This window comes from Cibotium barometz, chromosome 23 (genome assembly GCF_041138505.1).
Source record: "Cibotium barometz isolate CiBa-2024 chromosome 23, ASM4113850v1, whole genome shotgun sequence".
NCBI lineage: Eukaryota > Viridiplantae > Streptophyta > Polypodiopsida > Cyatheales > Cibotiaceae > Cibotium > Cibotium barometz.
The window spans coordinates 11,037,198-11,051,143 of NC_141068.1; positions in this window are offsets into that span (position 1 = coordinate 11,037,198).

The following is a 13,946-nucleotide window of genomic DNA, read 5'->3' on the forward strand; positions in this document are numbered from 1 at the left end:
CATGAACCTTTTGCTTTTATGCATGTGTACGCGTGTGCAAGCATGTCTCACACATACACACACATCGTCTACATTGATTGTGTGTATGCATACATACATATGTGCGTGTGAATGTGTTTATATATAATATTATTATATATTTACTATTTGTATGTTGATTTATATATCATGATTATATTATGTGAACCCTTTGATTTTGGAGTGATAAGTAGTACTTGGTGCCATTGGCAACAAGTTTTTGATTATTATTATTATATTATATTATTATATGTTTACTATATATATTTTATTTTTTATTATATATATATATATATAAATTATATATTTATATTAAATTAACATATTTATAATATACTATTATATATAGATATATATGATATATAATATATATATATATATATATAATATTATATTATAATATATTAGTATAGATTATATATATATATATATTCATTTGATATCCTTACTTATTATATGTTTACATATTGTAATATTTGTATTTTATACTTATTATATTATATTATTTAAAATTTCTTTTCTTAACATACTCTTACACTCCTCTCTCTCTCTCTCTCTCTCTCTCTCTCTCCTTTGCCTCAACATGTGGCCCCTCCCTTCCGCTATCGCACCCCCTTCTCTCTTTTCCCTACCCCAACACTTGGCCCTCTTTTAACCATCACGTGCTCCTTCCCCTCCCAAAAACTTACTCATAATAATAGTATAGATAGATCTAATATACACATATACATATATACATACATACATCCATCATATATAAATATAAATATACATATACATATATATATATATATATATATATATATATATATATATATATATATGAGTGTGTGTGTGTGTATTTATAAATGTAAAAAAAATACAAGCACACATGTATACATATATATTTTTTATTATTCTATTTTATATTTATATTTTATTGAGATCTACTTTTATTCTCTCTCTCTCTCTCCCCCCCAGGCCTGCCCCCATCTCACTCTTTCTTTGGCTCTCTCTCTCTCAAACACACGCATGCACATGCACTCTCTCTCTTTCTCTCAAACACACACATACATACATCTACATGCACCGCACCCCCCCCCTCTCTCTCTCTCTCACGCTCGAACGTACGTACACACACATACATCTACACACCCACACATGCAATAATGCAAATGCACACTCTCTCCTCCCACATACACTCTTTCACACACATAAATTCTCTCTCTCTCTCTCTCTCTCTCTCTCTCTCTCACACACACACACACACATACACATTCTCTCTTCTCACACATACTCTCCCACACATAGAAACTCTCTCTTTCTTACACACATACTCTCTCTCTCTCTCTCTCTCTCACACACACACACACATACACACACACACACATGTAAATTATATTATATATATTATTATGTTTTATTATACTTAGACACATACATACACACACACTCTCTCTCTCTCTCTCTCTCTCTCTCTCTCTCTCTCACACACACACACACACACACACACATGCAAATATATATTATATAGAACATTACATTTTATTATATTTATGTGTGTGTGTGTATTTATAAATATAATAAATTTATATACACATATACACACATATAATTTTAACTAATTAAATTTTAATTTAGATTAAATTTTAATGGGTGGGGATTCGTGGTGAGGTGTGCTCACTTTCTGATAAATGCATCTTTTTTTTTGTAATAGAAGATATATTACCAAAATTACTTTACAAATGGCCACATGGCCGCCATGTGATGTACTAGCTTTCCCTCACTAATTACTCTGAACCACAGGTGTAGCTTGGAGTACCCTCATCCAATATATAGTTGTGTCATTCTCCACCAAATAAGTTGACCGCAAGGAAGAGACTTGCCACAATAGTAGCCCTTTTACTCTGAACCACAGGTGTAGCTTGGAGTACCCTCATCCAATATATAGTTGTGTCATTCTCCACCAAATAAGCTGACCGCAAGGAAGAGACTTGCCACAATAGTAGCCCTTTTATACAACCTATGTGGGGCTGTATGCACCTAATGGTGTTGCACAACATTGCCAGTTATGGGACGATTTATTGTGTTTGTGCAACGCTAAGCCTAGCTTTGTGTTGGGCGATTTTAATGTATGTGAATGCTTCTATAGCTCACTCTATTATGGATGGGCCGGAGAGGCTTAGCTGGAATGTGTTTGCCAATCAAGTTTTGAAACAAGATATGTGGTCATGGCTACACTCGCATGAGAGAGGATTTACATATGCCTCTCAACAGTACGTAGGTACACTCTCTCTCAAATGTTAGCATAACCCTTTGCCTTTGTGGCAAAAACTGTACATACAACATGCGTTTGTCTTTCATATGCATCTCCTATAAAGGCCATGAGATAAAGTACTAGAAGCAACAATTGTACTATCGTCATTGCGATCATGAATAATACATCTGTCATCCACAAACTGAGCTACTAAGGCAACCTTAGTAATGGTAGAGACAGATAACAAGTTCTTCTTGATCCCTGGTACATATAATACATCTGAAAGTATGATTATTCCACTATTTGTGCAGTAATGAGAATAATTTTACCAACCCCTTTTACATGATATGAGGAGTTGTTTGCACATGTTACAGTGTTTCCCTATGGAGCAGATTTAAGTGATGAGAACAAACTGTGATGAGAAGTCCTGTGATTACTAGTACCACTGTCAAAATACCATACATGTACATTTGTTAGCAGCAATGTATACATCCTTATGCGAAGGGTCAAAACTGCATTACACAATGAAAGCCTAACCATCATGTGCGTAGTTTGCAGATTCCTTGTTTTCTACATTAGATGCTGGCGTATTAGCTACAGTACCTAAGTCTTTCTTTCTCTCCTTCTATAGCCGTTTCCTACACTCATTAATGTAGTGACCAGGTTTCCTACAATACTTGCATTTGTCCTTTTTCTTTGGGTTATCGCCTTCCTTGCCTATAAGCACCTAATGACTTTGATTTCTACTGTAACTACCCTGACAAAAGGATTTATCTTTGCCTCTATTGACTAGCAACAAAAGCCTAATCTCGTGTATGCATGAGAGATCTGTTTTGCATGGGTTGCTCTTATGTTGCAAGAGCACAAAACCAACTCCTCAAACTTCAAGGCATTTAGATTGCCTTTCATCATGAGTCTGATGGTAGAAGCAAACCTTGATACGAGTTCGATAATGCATTTAAGATAGTAGGCACCAATGAACTATCAGGATATACTTCATCAACACTCGCCAACAACTGCACCTTAAAATCCTTGATTTTTATAAGGAAACTGTCCATGAAGTCTCCCTTTTCCATATGCTCTAACTCTAATTGCTTGCGTATCAAGTAAGCTTAGCAGTCCTGCATGACCAAATGTGAGGAATGATACTTTTGGACTGACAAAGCAAGCATTGCATGTGCATGTGCATCTCTTCCATCCCACTTTGTTTGTTCCTACATAGGAGGTATGCTATGTTGTGGTAGTACACCATGTGAAATTGAGTCCGTATCTATAGATGTGCCTCTGCATCATGTTCATTAGAGGAATTAGGACATTTCTCAATACTAACCACATCATTTCATAGCCCTTTGGCTACCAATACGTGCCGCATCATATAGGACCATAACGGTTAGTTGGTCCCATCAAGCTTATCCTCAGTAGATAACATCCAAAATACATTACTATCTGCCATTTTTTGATAATACCTAAGCAAGTAATCATGCAACCTGCAAGTGCTAAGTGTTACTTTGATGCAACCAAGGTGGCTTCTCATAAGGCCACTGACAATGGAGACCTACAAGGTGTATGAAGAAATGCAGAGTAAAGTGAGTAGAAATTTTACTCGTAAGATGTAGAGATCGATGTCGATAAAGAGTAGCTCATAGATAAGATCCGGTGCGATGAGTGTCTCTTGATGGTTTCTTGTGTATCTGCACACCTGTGGTAGTAGATATAATAATACTACTCTAGAATCCGATGAAGAATAGTGCAAATCCGGTCCTCGACGATGTCTACAGAAAATCCAAAACTGCGTGAAGAGCCACCAAAACACACCTGAAACGAGAAAGAATATAGTACAAAGTACTACAAACTTAACATTCCTCTTTCTTCTCCCAGAAGAGCTCCTTGATTCGATTTAAGAAGACAGGTGACTCAGGGTGAAGGGCAAGCAACAACACAGGAGCGAGGAGCATATGCTATGATACCAAATGCTAGAAATAGGGTTGCAGGAATGCGTGTACGCGCACGTACACACACACAAAATGGATAAGCTCAAGGGATCACACAATGAGATGATAGATAGATAATGAATGCATGTTGTACAAAGATAATAAGTATACCCCAAGATGGGTGTATAATAGCACTGTGAAAAAAACCTCCTAAATAGGGAAAAAGTGCTTCGGCTAGTCGTGGTGTGTTCACACATCACTACCAAATATGGCTACACTATCTTAGGTGTTGCCATGCATTCTACTCATTAGTGCATATGTCAATTTGTTTGGTGGGACATGTCCCTAAGGTTCTTGACCTATGTTGAAGTCCTTGATTAAAATTCCATTTTTGTCTATCATCAATTTTGAACCATACCTTAGCTCTATCCTTGAAGCAATTATGGGCATACACATAGGTATATAACTAAATTGGTGTTATCACAACTTACCTCTACTATCACATAGGTGCCTTCATTATGTCGGTGCTCCTGTTGTGCCTCTAATCCAACCAAAATTTCCACAGTTTCCAAGATGGATGTATATGTTCTCCCTAGTTTTCAATTCCCTTATATGCATATAAAGTGCTTATTCCATAGTATGATGCGTTATCTCTTCTTAGCTTATGAGCATAACCTCTCACATTAACCCCCTCACATTCCATGAGAGTATTTCACATGTCTTCAGTGAAATTTTTGTAGGAGAGTTCCCTCCTAGTATTGATTTGAGGTTTCCAAGGTATGAGATCTAGCTTCCTTTTTAAGGGTTCTCTTACCCATCCCCTAGCCTCCAATTTGGGAGTTTTCTTTAGACAATTAAGGGGTTATGAGAGCAAAAATCTTACCTTCAACAAATGTAGACAAGGAGCCCTCCTAACCGGTGATGAGCACTCTCTCTTGCGAGATATTTTGGCTTTCATGTCAGTGCTATCTTCCTTGGAGGGGGGTTCTTTTGGGGTTCCCTTGTTACTTTTTTTGATGGAGGAGAGTTGGGTTTAGACCCTTTGAGAAGAACTAAGGTGCAAGAAGGAGGCCCGCTCATTTCATGTAGTAGACAACAAGGGTGTAGGTCACTATCCTAGAATCTCATGAAGAGAGAAGCTCACCATGGAAGCTTGTGCCATAGGCATCAAGGTAATGTGTATTCATAAAAGATATCAAAAGATTGGTGTACAAACTAAAACTATCCCCTAAGTGACTTATATAGTCACTTACTCCTAGGACACACATGGGCTGCCCACAAACCCAAGTCCCATGCCCCATATATGTGCTTAGGCTCTCATCCCACATGTGCATGTGTAGTATAATTGTTACGGTAATTAATTTATTGGGTGATCCAATAAGTAAAAAGAATATCTTGGGTGACCCAAGTGTGATTAATTTGGTTGTGAGTGAATCTAACCAAGTGTGACATGTGTAATGCATGTATTGTGTAAGTTGGTTGTGTGAGTCCCCCAACCAGCTTTGACACATGTGAAACGTGTGGTATACTTTTTGAATATGTGTGATGGTTGTGTGAGTCCAACCAGCTTTGACACATGTGAAACGTGTGGTATACTTTTTGAATACGTGTGATGCGTATGAAAACATTGTGAGTGAGTCCGATCAACTCTAAGACACGTGTGACGCGTGTAAAGGTTATGTGAATATGATCGTCGTCGTCGTGAGTGAGTCCGATCAATAATTCTTGATGAGGGTGACCCTAGTTAGTTGTTAGTGAGTCCAACCAGCTGTGACACGTGTGAGACGTGTGGTATACTTTGTGAATATGTGTGACACGTATGAAAACATTGTGAGTCAATCCAATGTAGGACTTTGATTGTGAGTGAGATCGATCAACTCTAAGACAAGTGTGACGCGTGTAAAGGTTTTGTGAATTTGATATCGTGACTGAATCTGATCAAATTTAAGGCACATGTGATACGTGTGAGGATATGTGAAAGTGAATCCACTTAAATACATAATGACATTGTGAGTGAATCCAATGTGGGAACAATTAATATGTTTGATCACTCGTGTGTGCTGATAGTTACAACTGAGGACGGTTGTTCTTCTCAACCGGGAGGACTATCACGGGAGTGAGATCTTTCAGAATATTTTATCATGGGAGTGAATCCAAATAATTATGTGTGATGCATGGTTCATGTGTGAAGCATGGTAATAATGAATGATTTCCATTTGTTATAATTTTTTTTGTGAGTGATTCCAAAGTCATTGTGATCTAACATTGTGGGCTATGTTGAGTATAGATCATGAGTTTGAGACAACCAAGGTGGACATTAGACGAGATTATCTAGCTAAGCACATGTGCTAAATATTTAATTTTGTAGGGTTTGGCCCATTGTATATATATTGGGCAAGGTTTATTTTTTATGAGATGCTTTAAAAAGCATTGGACTATGGTTAAATTTTGTAAAAAGCCCAATTTTGGAAAAGCTATGCTATTAATGGCTCCAAGGGCTAAATTTATTAATATGATTTAAATACCGCGTGTGGGAGTGAATCCACACACGTCGGGGGGGAGATTGCACCTTGTCTTGTGTTCTTTGATCTTTCATGTTCTTGATTTATGCTATGATGTTATGGTTTATTTCTTTTATTATTTAATTTGTGGAATAATCTAATCTCCATGTAACATGGTCTTATAACAACAACCAAGCACATAATTTTCTACATTACAAACCATCCCCTCCTACAATTCAAAATCGAAGGGTAGTTGTGTAAAAAAAAACAAAACCGACCCACAACATGTGGAGTCATAGACCATAGTAAGTGCCAATAGTCCATGATCCTCTATAATAAGTCGAGTCACCCAACATCAAATGGAAACCCTTGAATGTCAATGCACAAACAACATCAACATTAAAAGGTCCTCATAGCCTCCTAAATCGAATGGAAAACTCCATGGACCAACTCCCAAGTTGTAGAATATGATGCCGCCTGGGTCGAAAAGATGGTGTAGCCATGCATCCTCAAACATCACATAATCTCCTGGGTCAAATGGAAATCCACGTCTTGTAGTCACCAAGGCAATGGTTGTATAACCCCTAGGGTCATAGCTAACATCCATATGGGCATCCATAAGGTCCAAAAATACACGGCTCATAGCTAACATCCATATGGGCATAGGTGTGATCATCCAAATACACATGTTCACTGTGGATACAAAAATATCCACCATCAAGCATAGAGTAAACATCATCATAGTCATCCCCGTCCTCATGATAGGTGGTAGTACAATGATAATCCAACAAACCCTACATAGGTACGACTCTCTCTATGTCATCATCTATACAATGAGCATAGCACCTGTTAATGTCCCATGTATAAGGAGAATCGCCATACACATCACGAAAACAAGAAGCATCTCTAATAGGTGTATGTAAGGTGTCACTGTAATGCACAACACTCTGATAAAAAATAATCAAGTGTATAACCATCACCATATGTGCAATTTTCCCATGTGTCCAAGGTACAATCCTCAAGACCATCATAAGCATGATCCTCATCAACACTAGACTCCGATAAGGCATCCACACATGAACCGGTCTCATAGAGCTCATAATCATAAACTTTTCACTCCGAACTCGAAAAAGCATCATAAATTGGATTCACAAATGTAGTCCATGGACCATCCTTCAAAGCATCCATAAGTGAATCCCAGGTATCTGTGAATTTCCAGCTATCACAAAGCTCATCATTGGCTCACAATGGGATGCTACTACATCAACACATATGGATGTTTCCAACATAGGAAAAAGATCTATGCATGCCGCAACACAATCGGTACATGAGATAATGTCCAAAACGTCTTGTACTTGAGTGTATGGTTTCACTTGCTTTTCATAATTTTTAGCAAGTGTGTTGACCCCAAGGATACCCTCAATGAACTCACAAAGACCCACATAATCATAAACTGCCTCGCCCGAGTTGCTTTACTGCATCGCCCGAGTTGATCCTGGGTTGATCTGAAAAAGGCTTCGGCTCCTCCGGCCTAGCCCGTGTTCTTCTGCACTGCGAAGGAGTGCGGGCTCCCGCTTTTCTGCGTTCACCCTTTGGCTTGATCCTTTGTGATCTGAAGAGGGAATCGGTATCTTCGGCCTATCTCTTGCTCTGCACTATGGAGAAGTTGGGGCTTCTGCTTTGCTGCGTCTGCCCAAGACGTAATCCTTGATAAGAAATGACCAAAAGGTTGAGTGAGGGGGTAACCTCTTTTATCTCTTTTGATATTCAAATCTTTCAACAGGAGTTGAAACATTCCATCCTCACTCAAGCATGAAGTGTAGCCAAGAATGGGTACCGCCAACTCATTCATTTCTATCTTACTTAGCTCAACAAACTTGCCCTTGTGATGACCCTTTGGGTATGCATGTGGACAAGTCCAACCAACACCATGATCTCATCAAGACCAATGTCCTCATCAATTTGCACAATACTTTGAGATACTTGTATGAAGTCTTTGTCTAATCTTTGCACAAAACCCTCTATACTTTCCTTCACTTTGATGTCAGGAACAAAGAAGGAAAGGTACCAATATCTCTCTATATAGCTAGATAAAGAGTCCTCATGTGAGAACACCATGCATCGATCTCTAAAGAACTTTTACTCTTGGGTAGTCACAAAGTATTGCACAACATCATATTCCAAAGTTTGCCAATCCCAATTGTACTTGTACATTTCCTTCAACCACCAAGATCTAGCTCTTCCTTTGAAATGAGAAGTCACTTTCTTCACTCTGGCAATCTTTCCACAAGGAAAGGCATGAAAATAGGCATCCCAATTACGAATCCAATCCTTGAGTCCCATGCAAGTGACTCCTTCATCAAATGTAAACAATCTTTGTGCAAATGGTTGTTAATCCCATTCTAATAGAATTAGGCCTTTTAAGAGCCTAAAGTGCCTGGCCGTCCACAGTTTAAGTGAGTGTGAACACTTATGGCCATGTATATAAGTGAATTTCTCTAATAATACAAGGGACTCTCCCATTGTGCAATTGAGTCTTGCTCTTGCTAATCCTCTTACCAATCTCTCTCCCTAATGCATGCTAGTGAGTGTGTGTGAGTGAAGTGAGGTGAGAGGAAGGACGAGGACCCGTAGTGCAACGCGGCGGTGTGACAACGCTAGCCGGGAGATGCGGTGGAATTGCTTCTCAAGGAGTTGTAGAGCTTGGAGACCTCGAGGGTTACGAGCTCGGCCATTGGAAAGATCCTCACGACAGTTGCGGTTTACCACGTAATCTCTTTTTGGATGTATTTCAAGGAGGGTTAGGGTGGTGAGCCTTAACATTTTTGGCACCGCTGTGCCGGGGAACCATCCCTTGGCTTTTTCCATCGTTTTGTCTCTAGTCTACGGATAACCCATTGCCCATCATCTTGATTAGTGGTTTTCCATGAAAAAGATGTGGATTAATGGTGATTTGTGTGAGATTTGGTGTAGAATAGCTCTCTTTTTTGTTTTTGAAAAGAATGCTTTTTGTTTAATTTTTAGATTAATTTATTATTTTTGTTGTTGTTTTTGTGGTTTTTCATGTTCTTAGGGCTTGCACATAGTTTGTATTAGGCTTAGTTTGTATCCATTGCATCAAACAATGCAAGAGAATGCATTTCTTTAGTGAATGTTAGCTCTCTTTAGTTTAAACATAGATCTAAGATCATTAATTTTGGTTTAATTGTGTGTTGTTTGTTGAAATTGTTTGGATTAGGATGTTAGCAAGAATTAGAAGTAGCTTAATCTTTTAAAAAAATTATTAAAACCATCAAAAACTCTTGAATTTGACTAATTTCTCTTAATGGACTGGTTTTTATCATTAAAAGTGATTAATCTTATTCAAAGAGGTAAAAAATTTAGAAAATGTATTAATTGGGGTCTAAATTGATCATTTGAGAAGTTGAAATTAGAGTTTTTGAGTGTTTTGATATATCAAAACACCTAATCACATCAATTGTTTGATCAATTAGAGAAATTTGACTCTCTTTTGCTTAATTTTACCTTAAAAAGGAGATTATAATTAAGAGTCTAATTAATCTCCTAATTTAGATTAATTTATACAATTGTTGATGCACATAGATTAGTTTTTCCTTGCTCTGTCCAATGATGTGCTCAATTGTGTGAATTAATTAGGGATTAGTGGTTAATTAGAGTCCTTAATTAGTGTAAAAGAGAAAAAGATTAGTGAAAGGATTAATCTTAGATTAATCCTTAATCACCTTTTTACATAACTCATTAAGGCTAATGAGCATTCAATGAGAAGATGCTCATGAGTTCAATTTGTCCATTTTGGGAGTCATTTATGGGTGTAAGATGTGTCATTAAAGGGTTGACTTTTTTGATTCCATTTACCTTTTTTGGGAAAATGCCCATATCCCTTTTATTCTAAATTCAAAAAATATTCTCCCCAAAAAGGGAAATTCGTATTTCCCACTAGACTCCAAAAAATTTTAAAATAAAATCGAAATTTAATCCCACGTGAAGTCCGATTCACACGTGAAGAGTGTTTCACGGCGTGAAAAACCAGTTTACGTGAAAAAAATAAAAAAATAAAAGAATAAAAATTTAATCCCACATGAAGTCCGGTTCATGCGTGGTTTCACGGTGTGAAAAAGTTCTCTGGAAACCACCCTTGTTTGGAGGCCCGGATCTCCTAAACCGTATATCCGATGAAGGCGCTCTAGGGCTCATCGGAAAGCTGACATCGAGCTCTTCGACTTTGGACTCAGTCTTCCGAAGTTAAAATCGATCATTTTGGCCTCCGACCAACAGCCTCAAAATTCGACCCGAAAATCGAGGTAAAAAACAGCCCAAAAATCATGAAAAATCATAAAAAAACAGTGTGAAAACATCGACGAGCCATATTTGGGTTACTTTTTGAGGGTCTAAACGACAAAATCACAGACAAATCAGGGAAACAAAGTTGTAGTACTCCAAAAATACTACAACTCCCTCATACAGAGTTTTTCAAAATTCTTTTTGGATCACCCTAAAAAACGTGCTGCGAAACAGGGAGAAAATTCTCAGATTTTTTTTTGGTCTTGAGACAGTGATGGAAAATAGCTTTTAGGACCTCCTCTTCCATCTGGGAAGTTCCTAGCGTACACCTTTTCTGGAAAAATATCTCTAAGGTTCGTGCGCATAGTGCCTAAGCTAATTAGGGCAAACGGACACCCGTTTGATCCAACGAAGAGTACGCCAAGCCTCTTAAGGTTGTAAACAGGTTATGGTAAAGTATAAAAAGCAAGAAAAAAAAACTATGATTGCTCACATTAAGGAGCATTTAGGTACTCTGACATGGCCACAATAGAGAGATTGCCTGCAATTACACAAGGACTGAACCCAATGGCTGACATCTTCGAGCCATTGAGATCCATGCCACCAATTCACCTCCCCATGCCATTGACTATGCCTATAATAAGCGTGTCATCGGGTTTTACACCCCCTTTCACTTCGATTTCACCAGGCTTTGGCCCCTTGCCTAACATTCCTGCAAATTTTATAAGTACCAACCCTTTCCTGGGTGCCCACACCTTGGACATACTGACTAGTCTAAGAAAGGGGGTGGCCCAAGGACTCAGTGAGTCTCTTCCAACAAGAGTACTCACATACGACCTCAATGACTTACAAAAATATGGCCGTACAAATTTCTAAAATTATGGGCAAATATAATGGAACAACAGACCCTGTTCAATTCATTCAAAAGTTTGAACAGAGATGTGAAGCCTTTGGAAATCCCAACTGCCCCACTAAGGTACTGCGTTGAACTTATGTTTAGAGGGAAAAGCTAGTCGATGGTTCATCGCATTAATTGCCAGTGATCAAGACCAACATCAAAATTATGAAATCAGCCTTTATACATGGCTTTTCTAGACAAGGTAATCGGTGGAGTGCAACAACACAACTCTATTCAATTGAGCATCAACCACATGAATCGATTAGAGATTTTATCCTTCGGATAAAACTCTTGGACTCACGTTGTGAGTCATGGGAAAAATTAAATGATGTTTAATTGAGGAGATGTTTCATGATGGGCTTAAAGAATAATAGCTTACATAACTTGATCATTGTATCTAATCCAGAAACATTCGATCAATGTTGCAAAGAAGCAATACGTTTAGATGACAACATGCGAGAAGATGATAATGCTACGAGATGTTACTCATCTAAACCAAATGAAGCAATGGCAAAAGAAAGATCAATCACGGTGAAACAAGTTCTAGTACATCACTAAGTGAGGATGAAACAAGTTCTTACTCTTCGCTCAGTGTACCACATAGACGAATCAAGAAACTAGAACCCACCCAACCACCCCAAATGGATAATAATGATCATATGACATATATGGAACGCAACAAACGAGCTCAAGAGTGCATGCTTAGCATGGTTGAATGTCTTACAAGGTCACCGGTTGAGATTGAGCCTCATAATGCCAAACCTAAACCAACAACCAAGATACAAAGCCTAGAGGAGTACTGCTTTCCATTTCAAGAGGAAGACATACTCTCTACAGAAGAGTCATTTGAGATAGATTGTATGAACTATAAGCTTGAGAAAGCACGTAAGGAATTCGATAATTCCCTTACAAGATTAAAACAATCTCTCAAAACCTCAATGCTCTTCTGTGATGATAAAGCTAAAATCACATCAACACTTGCACCTTTAATGGCTCAACCAAAGTTATACAAGGACATAGCAAACTACATAAAACAGGACTGTCTCAGGATTCACAAGTTTCCAAACAGCCCTCATTAATGTCAAAGGGCCAAGTGTGCCATTGTACGCATTGGTACTTTTGAAAAATCTGAGACCCAAACCTAGAATGAAACTGAATGGGAATATGAAAGTGAATGGGAATATGAAACAGACACATGATCTGAAGCTGAAACAATAACCGAAACACCCATGGTTCCTTTGGAAGACTCTATCATGGTATGGTTGGATTTTCTTACAGCAGGCAATGATGTTCAGCGCAAGCGCGCATTGATTAGCCCTCGAGGAGCAAGTCATAACATCATGACAATAGACACTTGGGTGTCATTGGGACAACCTAAACTCACCCCGACAAGCAATAGTCTTGCAAAAAAAACCAATGAACAAAACATTGAAGTTCCAGGTTACTTTAGATACACTACTCGAAAAATCGATGGCGATATGGAATTTACATTTCATGTCACCCTAGATTCCCTTGAGTATGATGCTATCATTGGCAGATCTTGGATAAGTGAATCGTTGTATTCACTAGATGAATCCATGCAAACAATCACCTTGAACACTCCTGCATGCAATGTAAGTTTGCTATTACGGGAGGAATAAACCTTGCAGGAGCCAGAACTTCCAACATATGGTTGATGTTGGGAAGGGTATCGGAGAGCTACATTACATAGATCATGTTATAGATCAAATAGGGAATCATATGATATATGCCATTTTTTTAATCGCATGAGTTCATGCATTCAATTGTAAGTGATCTACACTCTCATCCATTTGTAAGCTTTCATTTGATTTTTGCATAAGTAGAAAGCTAGATATGTGGTGAGGGTACCTTGGCAATAAGGAGAAGAAGCCAAGGAGAGTGTGTCTTGAACTCACCATGCCATGAGTGCCTTGGTAAAGTGGTACGGTGAGGGATTAGGTACATGGTGGTAAAGAAATGGCCTAAACCTTTGCCCTTGGATTGTAAACTTGAGTAAAGGGGTTGGAAGAGCTTGGCTAGGAGATTAGCAAGCTTCAACG